Source organism: Nyctibius grandis, chromosome 5 (genome assembly GCF_013368605.1).
Source record: "Nyctibius grandis isolate bNycGra1 chromosome 5, bNycGra1.pri, whole genome shotgun sequence".
NCBI classification, from domain to species: Eukaryota; Metazoa; Chordata; class Aves; order Nyctibiiformes; family Nyctibiidae; genus Nyctibius; species Nyctibius grandis.
The window spans coordinates 2,572,540-2,592,880 of record NC_090662.1 but is presented as its reverse complement, the minus strand read 5'-3'; the positions used below and the strand labels follow the sequence as shown (position 1 = coordinate 2,592,880).

Below are 20,341 nucleotides of genomic sequence, written 5' to 3'. Positions count from 1 at the left end.
GTAAGTATACATGCATGAAGCAGTTTTATGTTTTGCTTGTGCAAGAGGGTATGTCTCTCTTGCTAAACAGCTCAAGCTAACAGGGATTTTTACATCTTGCTGGGCATGTGCCATTATTAAACCCCCTTGTAGCCACCGCGACAAATTGTTTCCAGGTTTCTCAAACCCCTACCATAGAAGTTGGATTTTCAAGATTTTCAATAATGTGTGCTTCCCCTAGAAGCTCTGGGGATGCTTGCAAATCATAGAGCCGTGTCATCGGACTAAATACACGTGCCAAACTACCAGGAGGAGCAAAGATGTGGTCTGCTGCCTCCCAAGTGCAGCGCGTGCTTGTGATTGATGTGATGCTGTTGCAGCGAGGAGGCTGTTTTGCTTCCTCAGCCAGATAAGAGAGATTTGAGAGATTTGGCTTTGAAGTTAGAGTATTTCTAGGAGAAGTCTCTTTTGAAACAGCTTTTTTGAGCTCTAATGTGGAGTAGTGATAATAGCAACAAGCACAGTTCTCATCCTAACTACATGGGTAACAGGACTGTATGGAAGCCCCCAAAAAAATCTGAATTATACATGTTGCATGAGACTGAAAGGAATGAACTGCCAGCTCTGACTCTTGCTGTGATTTGAGTCAAGCTCTTTTAATCCTTTCAAATTATTCCCTCTTATCAACTCCTCAGGGATGAATAATATTTGCAAAGTTCTTAGAAAGTAGCATGCATCTCCCCAGGTTTACATGGCGGCTTTCTGTCTTAGTTTATAACTGTAAAACATGTATATTATAATGATATATAATAATAGTAATAACTATTATTATTGTTATTATTTGGGGGAAATCGCTAGGATTTTTGCATGTATTAATGGTCACTAATGCTATGCCTGTCTGGGTGCCGCGGGTATGGGATGGTTCTTTCAGAGGCAAAGCAAAATTAGATTCCAGTGGAGAGTTTTCAGAAGTCTTCAGAGGGGAACAATTTCCATAGAAGGGGCCAAAACTTTCTTTACATGGTTTAGAAAATCTCCATGAGTTAAAATGGAGAATGGATTGAGAGCGGCCCTGACGAGAAGGACTTGGGGGTGATGGGTGACGAGAAGCTCACCATGAGCCAGCAACGTGCACTTGCAGCCCAGAAAGCCACCCGTGTGCTGGGCTGCATCCCCAGCAGCGTGGCCAGCAGGGCGAGGGAGGGGATTCTGCCCCTCTGCTCCGCTCTTGTGAGACCCCCCTGCAGTGCTGCGTCCAGCTCTGGGGCCCCAACAGAAGAAGGACACGGAGCTGTTGGAGCAAGTCAGAAGAGGCCACGAAGATGCTCAGAGGGCTGGAGCCCCTCTGCTCTGGAGACAGGCTGAGAGAGCTGGGGCTGTTCAGCCTGGAGAAGAGAAGGCTCACGGGAGACCTTCTAGCACCTTCCAGTACCTGAAGGGGCTACAGGAAAGTGGGAGAGGGGCTTTTTACAAGGGCATGGAGTGACAGGACGAGGGTGAACGGTTTTAAACTGAAAGAGGGGAGATTGAGATGAGATCTTAGGAAGAAATTCTTTGTTGTGAGGGTGGTGAGACCCTGGCCCAGGCTGCCCAGAGCAGCTGTGGCTGCCCCCTCCCTGGCAGTGTTCAAGGTCAGGCTGGATGGGGCTTGGAGCAACCTGGTGTAGTGGAAGGTGTCCCTGCCCATGGCAGGGGGGTTGGAACTAGGTGATCTTTAAGGTCGCTTCCAACCCAAACCATTCTGTGATTATTCTATGATAAAATGATGTTTTGGAGCAGCATCCCTGGACTACTTCCTTCCCAAGAAAGACCTTTACCTTCCTTCTCAGAAACTCAGCTATCAGAACTGAAAAGTGGAAGAATACAGCCCGTTGTAAATAATTACCAACATAAAAATTGTTTCAGCCTCAGTGTTCACGAAGCACGCACGACGCCAAGAGCAGGTTGTGTCTGGATATCTCATGTTGAGCCTTTTCATGAGCTGAAGGTGGATTTGGTGGTATTTATCTTTCTTTTTCCCCTTGGCGCTGCAAAAGCAGTGCCAGTCAGGTGTAAGATGTAATAGTAAAAACACAGCAGAGTCTTGAAAACAGCTTTAAGGAGAGCAGACAGGGTTTTGTAGATCAAGAACTCAAATGCATTGGCTGAATGGGGATGGCAGGAGCACAGCAGAGAGGGGCTGTGCTGGGGGAGAAATTACAAAGTACAGCCTCAATTTGTGGTTATCTGCAATGCCAGTAATTCCTCAGCATTGTTAGTGCTAGGAAAAAAGAAAGATGCCAAACCTGCGACACACATAGAAGTCTTCCAAGACAAGATTTTCAGAACAGGGTTGAAAAAAACAAATTTTAGGTCAGTTTTGGCTTCCACAACAGGAAAAGTATCTGAAGGTTGAAACTGTGAGTTACAATAGAAAGCAAAATTCTAGTTATTCATGGTCTGAGGAGTCTGTTGAAGATGTTATCTGAAGTTCATTTTGAGAGATCTGGAAATAAATAGGTATATTCTGCATGGATTTTTGTATTGTTTGCCTTTCTTTTGATTTTTCTTATGAGAATTAAACTGAGTGAGAACCTAAACTCAGCCCACGCAGGCGTCTGACCTGGTTGAGAGCTGAAAATACTTTATGGTAATATTAACATGCAAGCTTTGGAGCAGGATCATGGAGGTTGTTAACCTTACAAATTTGTTTTGGATTCTTAATGAGATAATGTATTTTTGTGGATTGTTGCTGCATTTGTAGCCATGAAAATGTGTTTTATAATATCAATATATTTTCTTAAAGTTCATTTGGGGTTGAAGAGTCAGAATGGCTTGGAATTTTCTCGTCCAGTTCCTATAATTTGTTTCTCATGATGGATGGAAATCATTTTGAACTGGAATTATTCTTGGTCAAAATGTACATGGTCAGAAGGTCTGCCTGTTCCCGACATTATAGACGGGTAATTTTGTGAAAGAGAAGAAAAATTGCTGCCTCTTTGAACCAAGTCATCCAGATAGCTCCCTAAAATAATTTTATTGATTTTACATTAAAAGAAAAAAAAAAAAAAAGGCTATTTCTGCATTGACAGAGCTGGAGCCTGAAATTTTTGCCCTCATCACCTCATGGGTACGATGAAAATACAGCGTGTAGCGTGAGTGAGCCTTGCACCTCTCCCAGCACTGTGTTACTTTTTCCTGCCCTGTGTCGTTTGTAGAGGGGTTCGTGGTTCAGCCATCCCACTCCTTTCTATCCTGAAGATCTTTCTGAAGCTTCCGCGGCAGGAGCCGGTGCTGTGATTCGAACACGACTTAAGAATTTATCAGTTCCCACTGCACAGGCTGATAATAGCTGCTTTTTGATATCTATCAGCCCATGTTTGAACTGAATTAACTTATAGATAAGAGGTTTTCTAGCATCCTATGCCATCATGTCCTCACAGATGAATCATCCATTTCTGTAAAGATTATGCTTTAAAAAAAACCTGTAGCTGCCCTTTATAAATAAATTTGAGTAGGAGGAAGGTCTTGTTTGTCATTCTTCCATTCTTAAATGTAAAATATTGTAAAACCCTTTCCTTTTAAGAGTAACTGAATAACCGTGAAACTAATTTGTCTCAAAATTATTCTGCATTAAACTTCATGCTGTAATTGTTTAAATCAATACTAAATTAAACTACAAGCAGCTTGACAGCTTCTTAGAGCCTGTTCTTGTACGGTTCATGTCGAGGTGATAAATCTTTCCAGCTAGGTGGTCACTACTAATACTGGCCTTAAAAATGTGTTGCCCTGTCTCCATCCAACAAGAAAAAATGCAAGTCGCTTTGATCTTTCCCCTCTGTAGCAGCAGAGTGGGATTTTTCTGGGGCTTGGAGCAACCTGGTCTAGTGGAAGGTGTCCCTGCCCACGGCAGGGGGGTTGGAACTAGATGATCTTTTAAGGTCCCTTCCAACCCAAACCATTCGGTGACTCTATGATTTTTCCTTTAAAGCATGAATGTGACCGTTGTTTCTTAGAGCAGTATTATGTAGATGATGGGTGTGACAGTTTTCTGGCCCAGCTCCAGCAACTGGAAATCCAGCGGAAAAACTCCCTCAAAAAAGTCAGGGTGTGCAGCTGTTTGCAGGATAATGATTTGCTGCAGCTAATTACCCCATTGCCCACCCTTCTTATCCCGTGTATGGAGTTACTGGCTTGGGACTTTCCAAGGAGACATCACTGGTAGCTTTGGCATGTTTTCTTCCCATCAAATTACTGGTTATTAAGAAGAAGAATGATCACAGTGAGTGGTGTTTAAATGGCTCACCAGTAGTGATGGGGGCCTGCTTTGATAGCGAGTGGCTGTTATTATTTATTAGTGTAAACAAATTAGTTGTTTTTCCAGGCTGGCTTCCAACGATCAAAATCCATTAAGGAGCAGGCACGGCTGATCAATTGGGCTTTTCCCATTCAAGGACAAGTATGACTTTTGAGGCAGCACCTGTGGTTCTAGTCCTCATATTTCTTTTTTTTTTTACAATGACAGGATATCTAAAACAGCCTGAGGTGCTTTGCAGTTGTTTTCATCTCTTGTGTGGTGTATCTGTTTCCATTGCACAGCCAAAATGTCAAGAGGTTAAGACCCACCAGCTGAGTCCGTGGCTGTATTTCCAGCTGAATCCTCTTTTTCAGTTTGAAACGAGAGACAAAATTATCTCTCCGTGGGAGTCTGAATCTCCCTATTGCTTTCAATATTTCTTTAGATAATTCTTCCTCTGGGGGGAACACTTAGTGTGGTTACTGCCTTTTGTGGAAGCTTTTACAAGGCTCCCGTGTAAGTCATCTGCAGATGTGTAAGTTCTCCGCTGAGGCTGATCGTGCAGCTCTAAGTTATATAAAAGCAATTGCCTGCTTTAGGCAAACTGTTATGGCAGTGCTTCAATTTATTTTAAAAATCAAGTTTAACTTGCACATTCAGTAAAACCTAGGTAGGAGACGGTTTTAAGTTGCGTATGGACATATTGAAGCAGCACGCCTCGCAGGCAGAAGCATTTTCTTCCTCTCCAAATCTGGAAAAGCAAAGTCACGTTGGACAAACCATCCCCCAGATGTGACTCACGTTTGGCATGAAGGAAACAGTCGCATGTTCGAGGTCTCTGTAGCCTATTAATCCCTGCGGTTTCTGGGTATCTCTTCCATAGGTGGGTGCAAACTTGTGTTAGAGTCAGGCAGAATCTCTGTAACGCTCATTTGTTCAGTGCTGAATCCAAGTTAATATTCCCCATCTCTCATGACCTGAGGCTCAACACCAAGCTGGTCTTGGCCATGTGGTTTCTATCTAGAACATGTGAGGACCACTCTCCCATTTAAACAAACTTTTTGAGAGCTGGTAAAATCACAGCTGCTGTACCTGGAACGTGGTCCATTAGAAATTAGCACCACAGAGAAATGTAAAAGCCAAAGTCTTGATTGAAAGCAGTGAGAGTTGGGTGCAAAATGTCTTTGGTCATGACCCTGCCCGAGACCACCAGCTTGTTTTGTTCACCTCAACAAGTATGTGTCATATGACTGCAGTTTTTGACCCAACCATCCCAGACTGGATTTGAACTTCATAAATGATAGATTATCATTATTTCCAGATCTTTAATAAACATTTTTTTAATATTTACATGCCTGGTATCATAGGATCATAATGACATCAGTTGGAAGGAACCTCTAGACATCGGTTTTATCTGCTTGAACCTCTGGCCCAGAACCAAAGTCTGACCAACACCAGATCAGGTCAGTCATGGCTTTGTCTCAGTGAGTCCTGAAAAATTCCAGAGATGGAGATCCTCTGGGCAACGGTTCTGCATTACTCTACTACTGGAAAGCTTTTTCCTAGCCACAATTTTTGGCTACTGTCCCTTGTTATGTCATACGTAAGATACATAGAACACACCAGGAGTCTTCATTAAAGTCACGTATTATTTTTATTTGTGGAAACGTGAAGCTTACACGCAGTGCAGCTCTTGGCATCTGTGTAAGGCGCATTAGGTGCGAAGCAGAATAACTAATCCAATGACCACATTATGGCCTTCACACTTCTACCAGTGGTTGTATCTTGTTACGGCTGATCTCTGGTTTAAATTATTCCAGTGTTCTTAAAATATACCTTCCCACTTTGTGCTACCGGGGTCAGTCTAGACACAATGGTTGTGACAGTACTAGAGATGAAAGTGTGTATGGAGGGGTTGTATCAGTGAGTCTAATCAAAAGATGTTATGGGCAAAACAGAACAGTTAATAAAAAGAGATCACCCAGTCTTGTATCTCTTAGCAATTACATTGTGCTTTTGATTAGTAAATCTTAAATGTTGTTTCAAGAATTTAATTTAATTGGTAAAACTTGCTATTCAAAGACTGCCTTTCTTACGTGGCTTTATCTCTACACCTGTGTCTTTGTATTGCATCAGCCAACATCATTCCCAGGGTCCAAGAGCTGATACTTCAGGGTGAATTCATGTCATTAGCTTTGCTTGCTCAGGGTTGTGTCTGCTGGGTTATTTTAGAAGATGGCCCGGGCTGGGAAAGCTTAAACTTCCAACCTTAAGCTCTGGATTTGAGCAAAAGCGATGACCATTGCTCTGAACATCCTTGGGAACTGGCAGCTTCAGGTTGGAAAAGCAAAACCTCCTGAGCTGAGAAGCCTGGCTGGAATGGGGTCAGACCTTGTGTTTTCAGGGTGGGTTGGGGGGTGCGGACTGGCTGCTGTCTCTTTTGATCTTTCAGCAGCAGAATTTTTTGGTGGACAAGCAGGAGAGAAGTGATGGTTTCTGACACATCTGCTGACAGGGACTGAACTGCATTAGCACTCTGTCAATCCCATCTTCTAAGAGCTGCCTTTTTTGAGACCTGTTTGACTTTACTGGCTATCAAAGGCATCCTCAGTTTTTGGCCTGCATGGGAAGAGCAGCAGGCAGTCAAGGGGGAGGCAGATAGCTTCATGGCCAACGCGAATCCACCGGGATCCGCTGCTCTAAGGGAGCAGAAGGGGCATTAAGCCCCCGAGATCACCCTGGGAGCTGGAATGGGTGCGAGGAGAGGTCGGCTTTGCCTCTGTGCATTTTCTGTCTCTCTCTGTTTTTCCTGGTCATTAGTCTGATAAGTGGGACTCTAGCCAAAGTGGAAAGAGAAACATACTCCAATTCTTGCATGCTGGAGATGGCCTGGCCAAAAAAAAAAAAGAAAATTAAAAAAAAAAAGAGAAATAAAAAATAGCTGTCACTGTCTTCTCGGCCTTGAAGATTGACATCTCACTAGCAGGTCCTGTCCGTGTCATTGCAATTCCCTGTAGAGCTCCTGGATTAATCCTGTCTCCATAGATGCAGTATCTATTGAGCTGGTAGGGCTTTTATTTTTATCCCTTTTCTTTTGCTCCTGAATTAATATGAGGTTTTAGGGTGATGGGAGAAACTACATGCATAGCCTGCTTCATTCTTTGCTGCTCCTTTTGATAGGGTTTTATTTTAAAATCCTGCCATCATCATGCACGCAACGATTTCTGGCTTGGCCAGAAGGCGATGGGAGCGTGCAACAATTCACGTAGGGAGGCTGTGGGAGATGCACCAGCGTGGTGCTGGGAATGCTTCGGAGACGCTGAGCCCATCAGCTCCTGCCCTGTCAGGGAGAAGCAGAGGAGCATCTGTATCTCACAGGATTAACCCTTTTAAGGGGACTTTGCTGTCGTGGTGTTTACAGTGTTCGCCCTCACCCTGGGCTGTGCGGCTGTTTTTCAGTGGCAGTTCATCAAGTAATCGCGAGACCAGTAAAACCACTAAAACTTCCCTGTAAGTTATTTTATTTTTATTTTTTTCTTCTCACAGTCATTTTTTTCTTCAGAGGTTGGGAGTAAACCACATGGATCTGCACCAGCCTCGGTCACAGGCCTTGATTGATTGTTTTAATTACCAAAACAGCCCAGACAGGCTCCTTCAGCAATCGTATTGTGCTCATAAATCCTCATTTTGCCTCACATGGCTGAGCCCACATGGCTGGTGTCAGAAACAGCCCCTCTTATCTTTCTGTCCAGAGGAGAAGCCATTTAGCTTGGCCACCCTCCTGTTTGTTTAAAGCTTAAGCTGCACATTTCTCATTTGTAACCTCATGAAGCATACGGCATCCGTGGCAGGAGAGCGTGTCCCTGGGATGCAGAGGCAGAGCTGGCCGGCTCGTTAACCCAGGGCTGCTTCTGAAAAGTACGTGTGAAGTCTCAGATGCAGCAGCCACAGAAGCCTCACTTCACCCAGCTTTCCTTCTTTCCCTCCAGCTCCCTTTTTTCCTAGGTGTTTCTTCAATTTTAAACCACTGTTTTGACTTCGCTGGGGTTATTTCTGTGATGGATGACCAGATCTGCAGTGTCCAGGAGGCTCTTAGCATCCACTTGTGAGTACCTACAAAGGCAGAGTGATGAACTGCACTTAGAGGAGATCCGTATCGCTCCATCCCCAACAGCCCTCCTGGAGTTTCTTTTCATTTCTTCTCAGCAAGGGTCCTTAGCCATTGGAAGGGGCTGCCCAGGGAGGTGGTGGAGTCACCATCTCCGGAGGTGTTTAAGAAAAGCCTGGACATGGCACTTAGTGCCATGGTCTAGTTGACATGGTGGTGTCAGGGCAATGGTTGGACTCGATGATCCCAGAGGGCTCTTCCAACCTCATTGACTCTGTGATTCTGTGATTAATAACTGTCCCTTCACTAGGAAAGTTTAATTACTTGCTTTTTCAAAACACACCACTGGTAGAGTTTGGGGTCTTGGTTCAGCTTTTTTTTGACTCTCTGTGTACCCATTAGCTGAAGGTTGTGTCTCTCTATCACAACAACAGAGATTTTTTTTCCCCTTCCCTCTGCTTGGTTTGCTTTGTGAATCCCAAATCCAGCCTGTAACGCAATCTCATGCAATGTGCTTTATAGATGGCTTCAAGAGAAGAAACTTTCCTGTGTTCTTGCCAGGCTCATTGAAAGTCACTTTTTTTTTTTTTCCCTTGCATTTGAAGCCTGGGCCCATTTCATTTCGGAAGAATAACTCTAATTTCTAGTTTTTGAAATGTTTTCTTAATCAGAAATGCTGTATGAGAAGAGCCATCTCATTTTAAATAATTGATGGCTACTTTATTGAGTTGTCAGCACTAATTCATCCTCCTTTTGAAGTGCTCAGATGTTCAAAGGAGTAATCCTTTCACAATGTGCTCATTTTTTGAAGAAAACTTCATTTTTATAATTACTTTTTTTTTTTTCCCGCTACAGAGTGTAATTGTAGGCTGTGTGGCGAGGGGAAGGGATGAAGTACCTTGCAGCTCACGCAGGCTCTAAAATGCCTTTATTACTACTTTCACTGCTAATTTCTTTGCCTCCCTCCTTTTGCAGAGGTTTAATTATAGCTGTTTTAAAAGTGCATTTTGATATATGACACCTGGTTCTCATAGAGAACAAAAGAGAGATTAATCTATTGTTAAAAGGAAAGGTAAAGAAGCTCTATTTTTTTTTTTCTCGGGGGCTGCCCCTCCCTGACAAGCAGCGTTCAGTGGGAGGGTTGCAGGGAAGTAGCTGGGATTTTGAAGGAAGGGACTTGTCAAGAGGAGAATTAAAAAATGCAAAACAGATGCGGAGATGCTGCGATGAGAGTATTCCTTCTTGCACGGTGGGTTTTTCCTCCTCCCCTCTGCTGGCAGAGCGAAAGGTTCTTGCTAGAGTGTGTAAACTTTGCTAGCAGTTTAAAGGTTAATAGCACTGTAAATTACATCTGAAAGAATTGAGAGAAGGCAGTAAATTAAAAGTTTCCCCTCTTGTTACTACTCTGTAAATAGACCCTTTCCACTTCAAAAAAATAAAATAAAATAATAGTTTCGCTCCCGCATACAAAGCTGTCAGAATGGTAATTTTTTTTGCCAATGATCTGCTTTTGTGCTGCGATTTTTATTTACGTGAACTTCACAGAATCCCAGAATCAATCAGGTTGGAAGAGACCTCTGGGATCATCGAGTCCAACCATTGCCCTGACACCACCATGTCAACTAGACCATGGCACTAAGTGCCATGTCCAGGCTTTTCTTAAACACATTCAGAGATGGTGACTCCACCACCTCCCTGGGCAGCCCCTTCCAATGGCTAATGACCCTTTCCTGAGAAGAAATGCTTCCTAATGTCCAACCTGAACCTCCCCTGGCCAAGCTTGAGGCTGTGTCCTCTTGTCCTATCGCTAGTTCCCTGGGAGAAGAGGCCAACTCCCACTCCACTACAACCTCCCTTCAGGTAGTTGTAGACTGCAATAAGGTCACCTCTGAGCCTCCTCTTCTCCAGGCTAAACACCCCCAGCTCCTTCAGCCGTTCCTCATAGGTCAGACCCTCCAGACCCTTCCCCAGCTTGGTCGCCCTCCTCTGGACTCGCTCCAACACCTCAACATCTTTCTTGAAGTGCGGGGCCCAGAACTGGACACAGGATTCAAGGTGCGGCCTCACCAGTGCCCAGTACAGAGAAACGATCACTTCCGTAGACCGTCTGGCTACAGTATTCTTAATAGAGACCGGGATGCCATTGGCCTTCTTGGCCACCTGGGCACACTGCTGGCTCACGTTCAGCCGCCTGTCGATCAGCACCCCCAGGGCTCTTTCTAACCACTCTCCCCCCAGCCTGTAGCGCTGCATGGGGTTGTTGTGGCCCAAGTGTAAGACCCGGCACTTGTCCTTGTTGAACCTCATGCCATTGGTCTTGGCCCATCTATCCAACCTGTCCAGATCCCTCTGTAGGGCCTTCCTACCCTCCAGCAGATTAACACTCCCACCCAGTTTGGTGTCATCTGCAAATTTGCTGAGGGTGCACTCAATCCCTACATCTAGATCATCTATAAAGACATTGAACAGCAGAGGCTCCAGAACTGAGCCCTGGGGAACACCGCTAGTGACCAGCCGCCAGTTGGACTTTGCCCCATTCACCACCACTCTCTGGGCTCGGCCATCCAGCCAGTTTTTAACCCATTGAAGAGTCCACCCATCCAAGCCCCAAGCAGCCAGTTTGTCTAGGAGGATGCTGTGGGAGACCGTACCGAGGGTAAAACCTTTTCCCTTATGTCACCCATGCAGCGGCACTGTAAAGCTCTTGGGTGGTACCGGCTTCTGCAGCCCCAGTTCTGGTCATTATGGGCCTGATCCAGGACTCGCTGGGGAATTTAAACCGTTGGGATGGGCTCTTTAATTAAAATATTCAGGGACCTTGTGTCTCTGTAAAGTAAACTGCTACATGGAGTGAAAGTAGAGTAACATGACACAACTCTATGGGAGAGCCCTGCCCCAGGCTGTGTTCCATTTTAATTAATTAGGTGCTGATTATAGCTGCTGGAAAAGGTAAAGACAAGAGAATTGAAAAGCATTGAATTTGTGAAGATGGTATCCTAGATTCCAATCTCGGCTGACCTTGAAGTCGATGGAGTTACACTGGATTTCTTCCAGTGTGAGTGAGATGATATCTATGCCATCAGCTCTGACGTGACATGTAGACATGATCTACATGTCTGTAGTCAGTCATTTTAAAGGACAGAAAAAAATACGATCATTCAGCTACATCCAACTCCTGTTTGCATGAATAGCATCAGCCTCAATAACCTCTTGAGTCGCGTACAATTAAAAGAAAAATAATCTTGAAACTGAAGCAAACCAAACATTCAAGCCCCCAAGGGAGCTCCAAGGCACTTCTAGCAAAAGACACTGACATTTCTCTGCTTAACTGTATATTTTCTCATTTAAGGCTGTTGTCAGAAATTGTATTAAGAGAAGACTGATGACAAGTTGAACATCCCTCTTTGGTGTTAACATAGTATTTCATATTTAATTTCTTTTCTGTTGTTTTCCATGGCACTTTGGTGTCCACAAAATGAAAAATATTATTAATCACTGTTGTCCCAGTTAGTCACTTCAAAATCATAGAATCACAGAATCGTTTTGTTTGGAAAGGACCTTTAAGATCATCAGGTCCAACTGTTAACCCAGCACGGCCAAGCCCACCACTAACCCATGTCCCTCAGCACCACATCTACATGGCTTTTAAATCCCTCCAGGGATGGGGACTCCACCACTGCCCTGGGCAGCCTGTTCCAATGCTTGACAACCCTTTCCGTGAAGAAATTGTCCCTGATCTCCAATCTAAACCTCCCCTGGCGCAACTTGAGGCTGTTTCCTCTCATCCTATCACTTGTTACCTGGGAGAAGAGACTGACCCCACCTCGCTACACCCTCCTTTCAGGCAGTTGTAGAGAGCAAGAAGGTCTCCCCTCAGCCTCCTTTTCTCCAGGCTAAACCCCCCCAGGTCCCTCAGCTGCTCCTCATCACACTTGTGCTCCAGACCCTTCACCAGCTTCGTTGCCCTTCTCTGGACTCGCTCCAGCACCTCAAGGTCTTTCTTGTAGTGAGGGGCCCAAAACTGCACCCAGGATTCAAGGTGCAGCCTCACCAGTGCCAAGATACAGGGGCACAATCACTTCCCTAATAGTGAAGATGACCCATTTGCCTAGAGGTATTAGCTGCAAAATGTACATGAGCTGGTGTGTTAGAGCTCTTATCCAGGTGCTAGTCAAATCATTCATCTGAAAATAAAACTATATGTGTTTTGGGTCTTCCTAGAGTACTTGAAGAACTGTTTCCCATCCTCTAAGTAGAAGCACTTTAGTTTTGCTATTTGCATTGCCACTGATACAAGAGAGTGCGGTCTGCAAACCGTCAGGGAATGGTGTCAGGTCCCAGTGGGTGATGTAGGGAAATGGTGCTGTGGTGTAATAGCTGCACGTGCATGCTTGTAGGGACATAGGTTTGGAAGAAATGTTTGAAGAAATCCATTCCCAGGTTGGCACAGGTGATCTTATTGTAGAGAACCTCTTGTAACTAAGCCACATCTGAAAGGTGGCTCTTCTGCTCTTGCTTTCTTCTCCATTTAAAACCCTTTTTCTCATTCCCAGGTTAAAGGTAGCAGCCAACACTGGCCGTTTATTTTGCACCTTGGACTCCTGCTGGGTTAAAAGCAATGCTCTGACATTCAGATTCATTCCTTTTTACATTGCTTGGTATTTGGGGATTTTCATTTGCTTCCTAGTTCTTCCTGATCAATTTGTGTATGAGATGTGCTTGTTTTCTGGTTTGTGAAGCCAATCACAACCTCAGGAGTGTGCATAGGAGCAGCCAGATCATCATCCAGATTTCATCTCTAGTGCTCGATCTGAATGCTAGGAAGAATGGCAAAGCAAATAATAATAATAATATTAATTATTATTATTATTATTATTATTACATAGGTGGGACTTGGAGAGTAGCCACGTGCTTTTGGAAAGCTGGATGAGTTTTCTTGCTTTTGCAAATAGAAGAGTTTATACCACAACAGACGTGCGGGTGTTGGGTGGACTCCTCAAAGAGTTAACAAAAGGGCTGTCAGAGAATGACCAACAGCCCATGGCTTCCTAATTATCATTGCTTCTTCAAATCAGTGGACCACACTACAATTAACAAATGTCCCTGCTCAGAGCAACATCAAATGCTGCTGGCCATGATGACGCTTTTTAGCCCTTCCTATGAGCCATCTGCCAGTAACCACTGGGAGGGACAAGGAACGGTACCTACAGCGATCGCCACGCCACAAAGTAGAGACTGTAGTCTGAACTATCCAAAAAAAAAAAGAAGAGAGGAAAAGAGAGAAGAGGTTGAGATTAAGCAACTGATTCTCTGAAAATAAGAACCTGCTGTTAGATCAGGGAGGAATATCCATGACAAATCGACTCAGGATGTACCCACCGTTGAGTGTAAACCAACAAATAGCTGGGGGGTGTCAGGGCTTACTTGGGCTTTTAGGTTCTTAAAAATAATTTGGCGACACTTGCATGGTTTGTCAAGCCAACAAAATCTCATTTAATTGAAATGAATTGCTTGTGTGTATATAAATGGGTATTGAAGTTTCTGTATCGTGTCCTGAAACCCATAATACGGGCTGAGCATCTCTTAATTGCGTTCGGCGTTGCATTTCACAGCTGGGTTGAAGAGCAGCCAGAAAAGCTGCTTTCCATCAAGTCAGGTTTCAAGAGAGGGGGAACAAGTCCTCCTGCTAATTTTTACATTAATATTTCACTAGGTCCATAGCACTGGAGATTCAGAGAGCTGGTTGAAGGTTTGAAAAGGAGAGAAAGACTTTTCAAATGACAATGTTGATTTGACACTGAGCTAATGCAAAGAGTTTAACCCAGGAGTTGATACGCTCAGGCAGGTATGTTTGGGTGTCTGGAAAGATGTGAGCTTCACAAGTAAACTCTATTTTTGATGTAATGGGAATAAGAGCTCTTGAACATTAAACAATCCAACCTTGAAGAGAAGAAGGTATTTGAAAGGACCTTTGTTTTGCTGAACATTGGTCTAAGCCTGACGTGTTTTTATAACCTTTAAAAAAAGAAAGAAATTGCCCTAATGGAGCAGAGAAAGCAAAAGCTCTTGATAATCTGCAGCTAAGTTAGTGCTCCAGCTCCTTTACACATGAATCAGAAAGGAAAAGTTTTGGGCAGGGCTCAGACAATGACACTAGATCTGCAGCAGCATGAAGCCTTCCAAAAATGGTCTAAAATACATATATGTATATATTTAATTTTACTTATTTATTTATTTATGGTAGCTTGAGCCCCAAGGCACTGACCTGTGAACAGTGGAGGAAGGAAGAGGGGAAATGTGTGCTGATGGTATTGGCAGGTTGTTGTTGGAGTAAACTGTGAAGTTTGTAAAATGTGAGAGTTTGAACCCTTGAGATCTTCTTCTCCAAATATTTGGTGGTGGACTGGTTTGAGCCACCCTCAATGCTGTACAATGTGCCTTTCCTCCGGGCTGTTTCCCCGAACTCCTCTTTCGGTATTTTTACAAGGGTATCAGCTTGGCTTTTTCTTTTTAAAGTGCATTTCCACCCTGTATCATTTGGCACTGGTCCATAATTGGGTAATGAGAGAGGTTGTTTTCCCTCTGATGGGGAAAATTATTCTAAATGGTTTTCTTCTAATAGGTTAGCAAGTGTTGAAATTGATGTGATGAAATAATGACAGTGGAGCATCTCCCCGTGAGTTTACTGCGGTGGTGAAAAACATGCTTCTTGACAGGCTTCAGGTTTTTCTTCTAGGTTTATTCCCCTGCACTTGCTCTTTTGCTTTGCTCTTAATAATCAAGCAGCTCTTGAAGGGTGGCCTCAAGGAAATACTCTTTATGTCCATTTTATCTCCACTAGCCAGTACCATCCACGCCAACCTCAGTTACCAGTATCAGATATGTACTTGACCACTCACTTTTGCAGGAGATGGTACACATCATCGCCTCTTCTCTTCCCCTTTTCCTTCCCTAAACCCCAAGTGACTGGTTATAACTTGTAACCATGAAATAATTCAAGGTTACATGTAGATTATTCCTTACTTGCCTTCTTTAGTTGCATCATTTCTGGCAGGTATGGTGGTAGCACAAGGCTTCAAGAGAGATTTCAATGAAAGTGGGATGACCTGGCTGGCCAGACGGATTTTCCATGTGTAAGAAAGCATAAAAATCCTGAAATAATTACACTGGAGATAGATAAATGACACATTCAAGATTTGTGTTGGTACCAGAGAAGGACATAACACTCAGAGAGTTTGCTGAGAGAGCTGGGATTGTTCAGCCTGGAGAAGAGAAGGCTCCAGGGAGACCTTCTAGCACCTTCCAGTACCTGAAGGGCCTACAGGAAAGCTGGAGAGGGACTTTTTACAAGGGCATGAAGTAACAGGACGAGGGGGAATGGTTTTAAACTGGAAGAGGGGAGATTGAGATGAGATATTAGGAAGAAATTCTTTCCTGTGAGGGTGGTGAGACACTGGCCCAGGTTGCCCAGAGAAGCTGTGGCTGCCCCCTCCCTGGCAGTGTTCAAGGCCAAGTTGGATGGGGCTTGGAGCAACCTGGTGTAGTGGAAGGTGTCCCTGCCCATGGCAGGGGGGTTGGAACTAGATGAGCTTTGAGATCCCTTCCAACCCAAACCATTCTGTGATTCTACGATTCTATGAAAAGCAGGCAGCGGCGTAGTGGCTGGGAGGGAGCAGGCCATGTCTGGCCGAGGAAGCCGTTCAGCTCCCATCTCTACGATTGATTTATTTTGTGCATTCAACTTTTTTAAGAGGCTACTAAAACACAGCTCCAGGTCCAGGTTGTGAGATAACCCTTTCTCTTGTTTGCTCTGGACTCTGGAGGAACGGAAGGGAACTTGGGAAACAGCCAGTCGGAAAGTTCATGGCAGCACAGGCAAGGAGCAGGTATTTACAGAGCAGCCTGACAGCTGAGTTTGTCGTACCAGCTTGGGTCAAAATCAGCTTGTCTGGAATTGTTTTTTTTTACATCTGATTCATGTCCTGACTTTGGGTTGCATATGTTGCTAGCAAAAAGGAGCTGATTTTATTTTCATTGATATTCTGAGTGGTTTCATGGAGCAGGTCAGTGTAGGCAAGGTCTAATGCTGGGAAAAAACAAAAGTTATGGCAGAAGTTTGTGGATCTATCCTTAAATCTTCACTTTTGGAGATTGACATCCACAGGTGATGGGGAGGAACAGAGGAAAATTTTCTAGAGGCAGGAGTGGGAAAGGGCAGTATTGGGGAGCTGACAGCCTTCTGCGGGTGGACTTTCAATGAGAACATCCTCTCCAGAACGTGCCGTTAGCTGCCCAAGGCCTCTTCCCTGCCTCATCTCCCACCTCGCTGAACACGTCAGACAACGGTAAGTCCACAACTGCTTGCTGGAGCCATATCCTTGTGATAATTGAACTTAAAGGTCATTTATTATGAGAGTTAGTTCATGCCCCCAGGTTATTTTTTCATTTAATTGCATATTGAAGGAGGAAGGGTCCATTTTTAAGTACCTTTATCATGGTAAAAATAGCAGTCAAGTCGCAATTTAATGTACTTTTCACTTCTGTGATCTGTATTTTTCAGTCAGATAACTGTCCATATCTGCTCTCTCTCAGCTTTCCCATCAGTTTATGATCGCATGAAGCCTTCAGCATCCTTCCTGGTTTATTTTTGTCTATCATGCTCTTAGGAAAGGAAAATGAAAATAAAAGGAGCAGAGAAAACTTGACTACTGTAATTGCTTTTTTAATCAATTTTAGAGAGCTGCTGTAGGAACAAAATGCAAGAGCGTTTAAAAATATGTTTATGTGTCCAACCGATTGCGGGAAAACGCTCAAATCTCTTTTCTGCGAACATAGATATCCTTGGCACAGCAAATTATTAAACAGATGGTGGGAATATTTAGGTAAGGCCAGTGGAAATTGGTCAATAAAAGCATGCTTTCCGCTGACCCTTTTGGGACCTTTTGTGTATTTTGCTGTAAATGGATTAGCACCATTTTTCTTGGGTGACTTTTAGAAATTGGTTCTGGGCGAGATATGCAGGGTCACAACACAGGGTGAAACCCTCACTTTCTTTATTCAGAGTTTACTCCCCGATTGCTCACTGAATTTTCCTTAGCTAAGGAGGTCTGCGAAGGCAAACATCAGGATTTGTCCCGTTTCCAGCATTCACAAGCAGCTTTGCCTATCGCCAGCGTTGGGAAAATGGGAAGGGACGTGTGTGTTGGTGGTGGCCACAGGGCTACGTGGTTCCTGGAACTTTCTGAAGGGAGGTTGTAGTGAACTGGGAGTCGGCCTCTTCTCCCGGGCAACTAGCGATAGGACAAGAGGACATAGCCTCAAGCTTCACCAGGGGAGGTTCAGGTTGGACATTAGGAAGCATTTCTTCTCAGCAAGGGTCATTAGCCATTGGAAGGGGCTGCCCAGGGAGGTGGTGGAGTCACCATCTCTGGAGGTGTTTAAGAAAAGCCTGGACATGGCACTTAGTGCCATGGTCTAGTTGCCATGGTGGTGTCAGGGCAATGGTTGGACTCGATGATCCCAGGGGTCTCTTCCAACCTGTTTGATTCTGTGAACATAGAGGAGAGGCTTAAAGGTTGTGGTTTCAGTTTAGGGCAGAGATGAGAAGGGACAGTATATTTGTATAAGTGCCTGATTGCAGCCCAGTTCATGATGTTGCCATTTGAGTCTTCCCTATGATAAGGAAATTCCAGGGATGGCTCAAAAACCTTCATGTAAAAGGTTTCCCCAAAAAAAAAAAAAAAAAAAAAAAAGAGATATTTTAAGCAAAAATAAATCTTCTTCTGCATAAGTGATGTCTACTTTTAGAGGGTTATTGAATTACAGTTTTAAAAACTCATTGGCAGAGTGTGCTGGGGATGCTTGGGGCTGGGTGCTGGCACCCTGGGCAGGCAGGGGTAGGGAAGATGCGGTGCGTCAACTCTAAATTAACGTATATTGGGACAGCTTAAGGCTCAAATGATTGAAGATCTGTAGCTCAGGACTAAGGTGTGTTGGCAGACGAAGGTAAATGAGCCTGGTAGTGCATGCCAAGCAAAAGTTTGCCCAAAGCACATCTATAAGTAATGTTTTCATTACTTGCGTCCACATTCATTTAACCCAGGGATAAAGAGACTTCTGTTTCTCCTGTACATCCTTCACGTGTAAGTCAAACATGTCATCAAAAGAAGTTTGACTACATTGTGGTTAATGGGGCTAATACCCAATATTTTGGGTAATCACAGAATGGCAGAAGTGGGTTTTCAGAATTGTGTCGTTCGGAGTGATTATTATTTAATGTGTTTATTAACATTTCGATGGAATTTAGGTGCAGCTGTTAGAAAACACTTGCTTTATGAAACTGTTGATGTTGGGTTTGTGTGAGACAGAATAATGTTTTGTTTTCAGTTCTTCTGATTTTATTAGAAACAAACTATTTTTCAAAAAGCATCTGATGTGGGTTCTGTTTGCATTTCCCCAGAGCATTTGTTGCTCTGCTGCATGGTTTGAATAATGCGACAGAAGGAGCCATCAAGAGTTCTCACTGGGGGTACAGTAACCAGGTATCTCCAAGGGGGACCCGATATCACAGAATCACAGAATCCATCAGGTTGGAAGAGCCCTCTGGGATCATCGATTCCAACCATTGCCCTGACACCACCACGTCAACTAGACCATGGCACTAAGTGCCATGTCCAGTCTTTTCTTCAACACCTCCAGAGATGGTGACTCCACCACCTCCCTGGGCAGCCCCTTCCAATGTCTAAAATCGCCCAAGGAGTCTTCAGCTCTGATGGAAGTGTATTCAGGAGGACTTTGGGGGACACAAAAACATGTTCTGGCTTCTTGGAGTAGATTAGGGATTGCTGAGAAGCTGGCTGAGAGCCTGGCCAGTGTGGGACTGTGCCCTAGTGATGAAATCACCCACCTGCCTGCTTACCCCATGTTCCCCCCTGCCATGGGGTCATGAGAAAGATTTAAAAAAATCTGGCAAGCTGTAGTTCTGTCATATTGATGCTTATGGGCTTTTTTCTCCTTGCTTTCTTCATCTTTTAGAAAGCCTACTTGACCAGGGGTGTTTCCCACAGCAGTGATGTCTACCCGATGCAATTGTGATGCAGCAGAGCTTCCTTGTGGTCATTCTCACATTTTCTATCATAATGATGTTATTCAGAAAAAAATGTGCTTTATATTCTCTTATATTACCTCCTGTGAATTTTAAAATTCAGTATCACTTATGACAGTGCAGATTGGGCCAGTATCTTCTGAAAGCTCTAATAAACATGTGGCGGCAAATTAAAATTACATGGCTGAAGGACTTACTGCCCCCAGCCATCTGCCCTGTCCCTTCAATGGTTGTTGCTGGAAAGGCGAGGATATCTGGTTCACTTGTGAATCAGTTGCTGAAAACCTCTAGTTTACACAATATTTTCAAGCAGTCATACCCTGATCTCAGTTTACCTTAATATACGGTGTGGAGCACTGTGAAGGTTTGGGAGAAGATTCACAGGTGCGTGAGATATCCCTAGATCATGGTATCAAGTGAAATGGAGGAGATGGCTTGGCCATCTAATTTTAATCCATCACCTCATCTCTCTGAGCCCCTGAAGATCACAGAATCACAAAATCACAGAATGGCTGGAAGGGACCTCTGGAGATCATCCAGTCCAACCCCCTGCCAAAGCAGGGTCACCCAGAGCACGTTGCACAGGGTCGCGTCCAGGCGTGTTTTGAATATCTCCAGAGAAGGAGACTCCCCACCCTCCCTGGGCAGCCTGTGCCAGGGCTCTGGCACCCTCACAGTAAAGAAGTTTTTCCTCATATTCAGATGAAACTTCCCATGTTTCAGTTTTTTGAGATCTGCACTCCTGTGTGGTGGGAGCAGGACACTTGGCTTCTCAGAAAATCAGAGCTGTCATATATCCCATGTTGAAGTTTGTCAGATTTGTGTCTTCCTGCTCACTCCTCTTCAGCCCCTGAACTTCTAAGACACGATTTTT

At 44.2% G+C, this 20,341-nt stretch overlaps 1 protein-coding gene across 1 annotated transcript in view; it reads left to right on the top strand.

Moving 5' to 3' along the window:
• EXOC4 (exocyst complex component 4) overlaps nucleotides 1-20,341 on the top strand; it is a 481,536-nt gene that overhangs the window by 356,065 nt on the left and 105,130 nt on the right. The window lies entirely within an intron of this gene.